The sequence below is a fragment of the Camellia sinensis genome, chromosome 6 (genome assembly GCF_055761805.1).
Source record: "Camellia sinensis isolate YWXY chromosome 6, ASM5576180v1, whole genome shotgun sequence".
Lineage (NCBI taxonomy): Eukaryota > Viridiplantae > Streptophyta > Magnoliopsida > Ericales > Theaceae > Camellia > Camellia sinensis.
In genome coordinates, this window is record NC_138966.1 from 94,729,390 (window position 1) to 94,739,198 (window position 9,809).

The window sequence follows — 9,809 nt, forward strand, 5'->3', positions numbered from 1 at the left end:
CATAGCACCATTTTAACCAAATACAATTTATATAATTTTTATGAGTAATTGTGCTCAACTGTGGTAGCAAACTTCATAATCTGTAATCTGTAAGCTTGGTAGCATACTTCATAAGCTTGGTAGCAAACTTCATATAATTTCCATAATCTGTAAACTGTGTAGTTCCATAATCTGTAAACAGTTTATATAAAATCTGAAATATGAAGTTTAGTTCCATAATCTGTAATGATATTTGTTTAATTGTTATTTCAGCATGCAAAGTGGAGAAATGGAGGTTGATTCAAATGTTGAAGGTGAGAATCCTTTAATAAATGAGGGCGAACATGTTGAAGAACCTAAAAAGGGTATGTGTGTTAGCTCAAGGGAAGAGGTGTACACATTTTATGGCAAATGTGCTAAGCATGTCGGATTTTCTATAGCTCATAGAGTACAACATTTTGGAGATGATGGGCAATTGCTAAACTTTGCAATTGAATGTTCTCGAGCGGGGCAGAGAAGAAAGACATCAGAAGTCAACCCTCTGAAGCCATGTTTGTCCACAAAAATTGGTTGCACAGCAAGGGTACGAGGTAGTGTACAAAAGGATGGGAGATATAAACTAACCACAGTTAACCTTGAGCATAATCATGATTTGATTGCCACCGACTCACGTCATTTTGCAATGAATAAGAAAATTCTTACTCCTGTGAAGAGAAGATTAGAAATTAATGATGAAGCAGGGATTGGGGTGTCTAAGAACTTTCATTCAATGGTTGTCGAAGCAGGGGGATACGAGTCATTGACATTTGACGAGCGAGATGCAAGAAATTACATTGAGAGAGCTAGAAGGTTGAGGCTTGGGGAAGGTGATGCCGAATCACTTCAAAGTTATTTTATGAGGATGCAAGCACATAGTGAGAGATTCTTTTATGTGATTGATGTTGATGAGGAGTTTCGCATTAGAAACTTGTTTTGGGCTGATGCAAGGAGTCGGGCGACTTATGAAGCATTTGGAGATGTCGTTTCATTTGACACAACTTATTTGACGAACAAATATGACATGCCATTTGCTCCATTTGTCGGAGTTAATCACCACGGTCAGTCCATTTTGCTTGGTTGTGGATTGTTGTCTAGTGAAGACACTAACACATTTGTTTGGCTATTCAAGTCATGGTTAAGTTGCATGTCAAATCATCCGCCAAAAGCTATCATAACTGATCAGTGTAGAGCTATGCAAAATGCTATAGAAATTGTGTTTCCACAAGCTCGACATCGGTGGTGCTTATGGCATATCATGAAGAAAATTCCGGAGAAGTTAAAAGGATATGCTCAATATGAAGCCATAAAGTTGGCTATGCAAAATGCAGTTTATGACTGTTTGACAAGAGCTGAATTTGAGAGTAAATGGGAAGAGATGCTTGCAACATTCAATCTTTATGATAATGAGTGGTTGGGGGTACTATATGATGAGCGGAATCGATGGGTACCTGTTTATGTTAAAGACATTTTTTGGGCTGGCATGTCAACTACACAACGAAGTGAAAGTATGAATGCGTTTTTTGATGGATATGTGAATCCAAAAACTACATTGAAGCAATTCATTGAACAATATGACAATGCCTTGAGAAATAAGGTAGAGAAAGAGAAGAAAGCAGACTTCAAGTTTCGACACAAATTGTTTGATTGCCTAACTATATACAGGTTTGAGAAGCAATTTTAGCAAGCCTACACCAATGCGAAATTCAAAGAAGTTCAAGGAGAGATGAAGAGATTAGTTTACTGTCAGGCGATGATTGTGAAAGATGAGGGATCAATTTGTACATATAATGTCCAAGAAGCGATGGTAGTTTCTGAGAAGATGAAGCATGTGGACTTTGTTGTCTATTTTAATTCAACTGAATGTGAAGTTCAATGCATATGTCGGTTGTTTGAGTTTAGAGGCATTATGTGCGCTCACTCACTCGCTGTGCTTGTCAAAAGATGCATAAATGAGGTGCCAAGTAAATACATTTTGCCCCGGTGGAGAAAAGATGTGGATAGAGAATACGCATGCATCAAAACCACATATACCGGCTTTGGGAATGATTTCAATGCAAGTACCTATGAGAGGATGAACAAAAAATTGATTGCCATTGTACAACTTGCTGGTAACTGTGAAGGCAAAACTAGAATTGTAGACCTTGGGTTGGATGAAATCAAGGAGAGAGTCATGAAAGAAGAATCCGGTGATGAGAGTAATTTACCATGTTCAACAAGAAGTCCGATTCACACCGGTTCTACACAAGGAGGTACTAGTAGGAAGGTGATTAGTCCTTTGGTTGCTCGGCGAAGAGGTTGTCCAGTTACAAAACGGAAGGTTGCCAAAGTAGATCAAATTGTTAATCGGTTCAAGGCAACAGCAAAAAAACAAAAAAAAGCAAAGGTAAATTGTGTATTCAAATGTTTTTTTTTACAAAGTATATTGAAGTATGTAAAAGCAATTCATAAATTTCAATATGTAATTATTTTTCAAAACATGCAGGCTGCTAAGTTGCTCCGATTTGAACCTGAAGCTCAAGCTCAAGCTCAAGCTCAAGCTCAAACACCGTATTATCCTTATATGGTTGGCACAGAAAATAGTATGTATGTACCGGTACGTGTTCCAAAGAGGCTTTCATGTACTTTTACAAAGTGTATTCGAAAGAGTACTTCTTGTACTTTTGCATCTTTGTATTGTTCTAACATGTACTTTTTGCAATGAATTGTCATAGGTGGCCCATGGTATTGGAGGCACATCTCTTACTTCATCGGACTTCATAAGTGGCACACAGGGAAGTTTGATGAGTGCTCCAACTCAGATTTATGGTTCTGCATCGGGAAACTTGGATATTACAGACTTGTTTGACTAGTTTCTATGTATTCCAACTGTTTGTTTTTTAGATTGGAAATTATGTAGTCTATTATCATGAGTTTCAAACTTTGATGTTGAGAAGATTGGATATTATGTAGTCTACTATTATGAGTTTCAAACTTTGTTATTTAATATACAATGTTTATTTAGCATGTTCAATTTACCATGTTCAATAGTTTACCTGTATTCAACAATAGTTACCTTGTATTCAACAGTTTCCTGTATTTAACAATGTCCATTTAATGAGTATTAAAGAAAGTATACAAATTTGAACAAGCCATTTTCCATTCCACTAGCAACAAAAGAGGTACAATAAGTAGGTTTCAATACACAACAAAACATGACTTCCTCCAAAACATCGCAAAAGTATTAAGTCTACTTCAACTTGTACATTGACATCTACTTCTACTTATTACATATTCATAAGTTTAAAGGCACAAATTACAAACAACACGGACAACATATATATCAACTTTTGCATCTTTGCGTTCTAAATTCGAAGTTGTTCCGTCAGCTGTATTTGTTGTTCGGTCATAGCTTGAAGTCGTTCGGTTATAACTTGTTCGCCAACAGTTGGGACTTCGTCTGTTTGAATTTGATGACCTCCATATTCTGGAGTCATAGGTAAACACCATCCGATAAAACCACAAACATTACAATAGTAGAATAACTTGTTCTTGTTTTGCTCGGTTTGTGATATTTTGATGGTGGCCTTTTTGTTACATGTACGACAAATTCTGTTCACGTATGTCAACCAACCTGAGCTACTGCCACTGACACTTGAAGTTGACATCTGCAAAGAGGGACAAATAGCAAGTTAAGTTAAGTTAATGGAGAATAAGTTAAGTTAACTTAATAAGTTAAGTTACAGTTATAAGGAGTCCTGTAGCAACCAAAATATAAGCTTATCAACCAAAATCCACTTAGAGTAAGCAATATGAATTTTATTAGCCAGGCCCATTCTATAACTGCAGGAGTTCAGTTGGTGTTGGTACCAACATAATACTTCAAGTTGAGGAAACCATTTCACATTTTGAAGTTCAGTTTTCCTTTATGTACTATTTACTCACTGATAAAACAGAAATTTCAAATATATATATTCAAATGATCTTATAATTTAGCAATTAAAAATAATACATAAAGGGAGGAAATTTCTGTATACAGAAGATGAATGCTGAAGGTGCAGCTTTACAAGGCTCTAGATGACAAGGTTCAGTTTTTTATTTACATTCTTATATATGACAGTGCCTTGGTGTGGACAAAGAACTAAAGAAGCTTGTGGTTGAGACCACTGCAAATCAGGTAACACTTTGCAGAGATTGCCATCAAGTCATTCCATAATGATCAATCCTAGGTTTGCTCTCTTAGATGGATTCCCACTCTTCATTTGTAGAGGTCACTGATGCTGATATATGTGTGTTAAGTACAAGTTTGCTTTTAGACTAATGCTACTTGTCTTATTCCTCCATTGTTTTGAAAGGAATTCTGCAATAATGAAAACTTCTTATGCATTAGAGAAACTAGAGCTCATTATGCTTTTTATTATAACTGGTTACTCATTATGCTTTTTATTATAACTGGTTACTTATTATTTATTATAATTCTGTAATTATTATTGTTTAATCATATTTTTAATGGCTTGAATTATCTGTTACAGGACCCACTGGTTTTCATAATTGATTATAAGCAACAGAAATGACAAGTCGAAATTATGCACCTTCAGCAATTGCTTATAATCAAAGCATTCACCTTATGCACTTTCAGCATTGACTATTAAACCATATTAAAAGGTAAACCATATAATGGGCATTGACTATTAAACCATCTTCTGGTGCATAGAAATTGAACCAATTGAACCAATTATGCACAAAAATTTCTGTATAATCAAGATGAATCCTGAAATTGATTTAATGAAGAAATTATGCACTGGAGAAATTGAACTAATTCAAAAAGGTAAATGATTAGATTAAACATTTCGTTAAGGAATTTCATCGAACACGTTTAAGGCAATGTAAGACTCCAACTGAAAGGCCACAATTCGTAAATGAAAATGCCATAATTCCCAAATCAAAAAGAAATTTCACAGATAATACATACAAATTTCACAGATAATAAATGAAATTTCACAAATTTCCTAAATGCCACAATTCATCGAACAGGAAATAGATAGATAAATAGATATATATATATATATATATACGCAGATATACATACAATTGAAGTGAAGGGAAGGAGAGACAGAGAGATTCCACAATTCATCGAACAGGAAATAGATAGATAGATAGGTATATATATATATATATATATATACGCAGATATACATACAGTTGAAGTGAATGGAAGGAGAGACAGAGAGATTCGCGAATGAAGGGAGGGAACGAGCTGCCGGTGTCGGAGTGAAGGGAAGAAGTGGTCGCCGACGTCGGAGTGGGAGTCAGGCGTCGGAGTGGGGGGCAGTAGCAACTCAGATTTATGGTTCTGTTACCGTTGTTTGAGAGGGGAGGGGGGAAAATTTCAAATGAAATGTGAACCTGTTGTTTGGGTCTTGTAAACACAGTCACGTGACTATCACGTGAGTGCCACCTCACTGGGGGTCGGGGTAACTGGGGGTAGGAAGCATTTTTGTTTTCTAGATATATATATATATATATATATATCACTTTTGCCAGTTTTCTAATTCTACTCTATCTCCTCCAGATAGACCAGACATGACATGACCCAACTGGGTCACCAAACGGGCTTTTCTCCAACATGAAAAAAGGGCCAATATCTTCTACATGAAACCCCAACGATGCATTGGAATTTAGGTCCAAACAATTAGGGGACCCACTCTTCAGCCCATCCGTTTTTAATCAGATGAAAACGTGTTAAAGTCTATATAATATTAAAGAAATATAAATTAATTTTTTTTTAACTTTTAAAATTTTTATTCAAATCTATAATTTAAATAAAGTTTTAACATGCATATCAATCCCCACTTCATCATCACTTTGCCTGAATTTAGACTGGACTGGAGTAGATTGTTTGGGCTTGTGGGGGTTCACTATATGTCATGTTTTGATGATTTAAATCGTTTATTTTGTCTAATATTTTATGTATTTCACAAAAAAATTAAGTTGATTCGATAATTACAACTTGTTCAATCTATTATTTTTATCATAAAAAAATGTATGATTTACTTTTTAAAAACACAATTATCGTCTATTTTTTTTAGTAAAAAACACGGTAAATTGAACAATACAGTTATCGGATCGACTTAATTTTTTTTGTAAATGAAATACACAAAGTGCCCTACAAAATAAATGATTTAGATCGTTGAAACGAAATCTGTAGTGAACCTCACAGGCCCAAACAACCCTCTCTAATCTAAATTTTACACTGAAAGAAATTATCCTCTTAAATCTAACATTATTGTTTCGTAAATTTCCCTTTTATTTTTTTAATAATAACAATAATTCAGAGCACTAATTCTAGTGACATGGTAAGGAGGAAAAAAAAAATTAAGATCAAAATATCACATCATAGTAGGTGAAGTCCACTACCAACTTATTAGAATTGACTTTAGAAATTAAAAATTAGAGTTCCAACAAATTTTTGTTTTCATAATGTATAATAAACCGTTTCACTCAAGTCTTTCTCTACCATGCAGTAAATAGTGACCATGTGTGCCAACACTTGTCAAGAAGACTTGCAATAAATTGTTGCTAAGGAACGTATACACAACGTGTGAACCTCCTACCCTGGGAGTCCTAAACGAAAATTTCAATTAAAAGAGAAAAAAAAAATGGGGGCCATTGCTCAAACTTCGACAAAAATGGGTTGTAAAAATTAGAATCGTTTCTTGATTTTTGAAGTGAATACATATATGGCTTACAATTAGAAATCACAACGGGCCGGGATGGAGTCGACAATTACCCTCCATCCTTGATTTCTGAATATAAAAAACTTTTCGTCCTAATTCCTGATTTTTGACGGAGAATTCTTCACCCTCCACTCCCGTCCCCTAACAGGAATCGAGTTTCCCCGACCTTGAAAAATCCCCAACCTTTTTGTTTTTTTTGAGGTAGAGGGAAGAACATATATACAAAGATATATGGATATACACAAATATACAATCCAATCTTGATCTAACACTGCACACACAGAGGGAAGACCAGATATACAAAGATACATTCACATGCACACATAGAGGTTGTACGCATTCTTCAATCAGATGATCTAACGCTAAATAGAGATGAGAGAGAGAGAGAGAGAGAAAGAGAGAGAGAGAGAGAGAGATATGTATATATTACTACTACTACTACTACAACAACAACAACAGTAAATGTCTTCAAACAAATGTTTGTAAAATGTACAAAAATTGATCTCACTCCATAGATCATTACTCAGATAGACCGAACTCAGATAAAATGTTTGTTAAAAACACAAATCCTCAGATCCAAACTCAGTATCCTTATATCTGTTAAAAAAAAAACACAGATCTGACTGGAGAAAGAACCAGAGATGAACCAGATGGGTGGCTGGAGATGAACCAGACAGTGACGGCGAAGAGATCGGCAAAGGCGAATTTGGTGTCAGTAGAGTCTTTTTCACGGCGTCCGATTACTCAACGATCGGTGGTGATGGGAGGAGGGAGAGGTGGACAGCGAAGGAGGAGGGAGAGGTGGACAGCGAAAGAGGAGGGAGATGATAACAACGGAGGGAAGGAGATTGGCGGTGAGGCAGGGTTTTAGAGAGAGAGAGAGAGAGAGAGAGAGAGAGAGAGATGAGAGGTGGTCTAATAATCGTGTTTTAGGGTTTGGTTTATATATATATGTATATAGAGGGGTATAATAGTAATTTTACATCGGGGACGGGACAGGGACGGGGATGGGGTCGAAGTCGGAGTTGGGGAACGTATCACCGTCCTCGGCTCGAAATTTGGCCGGGATTCATTTTCGAATACGATTCGCAGCTCGTCGGGGGTATTTTTTGGGAAAAAACCGTTCTAATCGGGGGTCGGGTTCAAATTGCCATCTATTTACAGTCATAGATACGTGGAAACATCAAATAAATTAGGAAAAATTAAAATGGGAAAATAATAAATCAGAGCAAGTTTGAAAAAAAATTTACAAATCATTGCTAAATTTTAATAATTAAGTTTATAAATTTTTTGATGAATATGTAATTATTTTGAAAAAGAAGCTATGATTTGTAAATTTTCCAATTAAAAATTAGTGATAACTTTTAAAAATTATTACAAATTCGTGAAAAAAATTAAAATTTTAATTATTAAAATTTATAAATTTTGTCACCAATTTGTAATTTTTTTTTTACACCGTATTGTTATTTTTCCAATAAATTATAGCATCTCATATTTTAAAGGTTCTGCTAGTGGACACATCTTTCGAATTATAAGATTTAAAAGAAATTTTTATTGAATTTTCATCGGCGGTACCCATCTTTTGAAAGCAATCTTCATTTTTATTGACTCAAAATCAGCCATTCGCAGCATTTTCAATAAAAAATTCTTTCGATACACATTCCTATTTTGTTAATCATTTTTGTAATACATGTTATATATTTTTGTGATAAATATTGCATAATATTTTAATAGAGTTAAGATAATTTTTTTTATTTAAAAATGAAATTATATATTTTAGAAAAAAATTATTTATAAGTCCTATTATAGAAACTTGTTTAGTGTGAAATTCTGTGAAACTTCTTATAAATTCTAAAGTCTTATTTAGATAAGAATGTATTTCATGAGATCTTATATTGTTTAAATCAATTGTAGTAGTGGATTATTGTATTTCTACTTTGTTCCATTATTATACATTTTATTCTCTCTCATATATCACATTTGGTTTGGGATGTTATATAGGGATGATCATTTTTCCCTACTCCACATGGATTTTCTCCGCCCCAATTAAGAAATGGGGTGGGGATGAATTTTGCTTCCCCCGTTCCGTTCTAACTGAACCCTGTCCTGATTATATTTATTAAATATATTTATATGTATATAATATATAATTTATTTATTTTTCATTATAATAAAGTTAAAACAATAAAACATTATACTTAATATTAATTTTTATTCATTTATTTTCTATCTTATATAATATAATTTTCATTAAGTATAAATTATTATTCATAATATACTATATTATCAATCATTTTTATTAATATTTTTATTTTTAACTTAAAAAAATTAACTCGCCTCTCGTCCCGCACCCGTCCCGATTCCATCATCCCTCGATTTACCTCGCCCTTAATATGATATGGGGCGGGGACGGATTTCTATAAACCCGTCCCAAACCTGACCCGTGAATATCCCTACATGTTACATTTAGGAGGTTATAGTTGTTAATTAAAAATTTAAAATGCGAACAACGGTGGAGTACGAGAATGTCACGTTGGGTTTGAGATGTTACATATTACATTTAGGAAGTTATATTATTCATAATTCAATGGTGGAATATTCGAATGTCATGTTGGGTTTGGGATAAGAAATATACGAGAATGTCACAATGAGTTTGAGATGTTACATGTTACATTTACGTTGAATTTGGGATGAAAAGTATATGAGAATATCACGTTGGGTTTGAAAATGTCACATTAGGTTTGGGATGTTACATGCTATATTTATATGTTGAATTTCAAATTTCCAGCCATATAGATATGATCACAATCTATGGTAACATTGGATTTCCCATGTAACGCCCTCAAAAAAAATATATAAAACCCATTACTTTAAGCATGCATTGATATAAAAGAAATCAACCATTCGTATTCATCAGAGTAATTCTTACACTGTATTACATGTTAACAACAAAAGCAAATGCCCTAAGGGCTTACAACTTTCCAAGTTAACACTTGGTTACAAAAAGAAGAGTGCTAACTCAATACATATTAAGCCCTTGGCTTGAATTTACATGTAATACATCAAAATAAACAAAAA

The 9,809-nt window shown here is 34.1% G+C and overlaps 1 pseudogene; it reads left to right on the plus strand.

The window, feature by feature from the left end:
- Positions 1-268: 268 nt before the first annotated feature.
- On the plus strand, positions 269-1,699 carry LOC145793424 (protein FAR1-RELATED SEQUENCE 5 pseudogene; annotated as a pseudogene).
- The last annotated feature ends 8,110 nt before the right edge of the window (positions 1,700-9,809 follow it).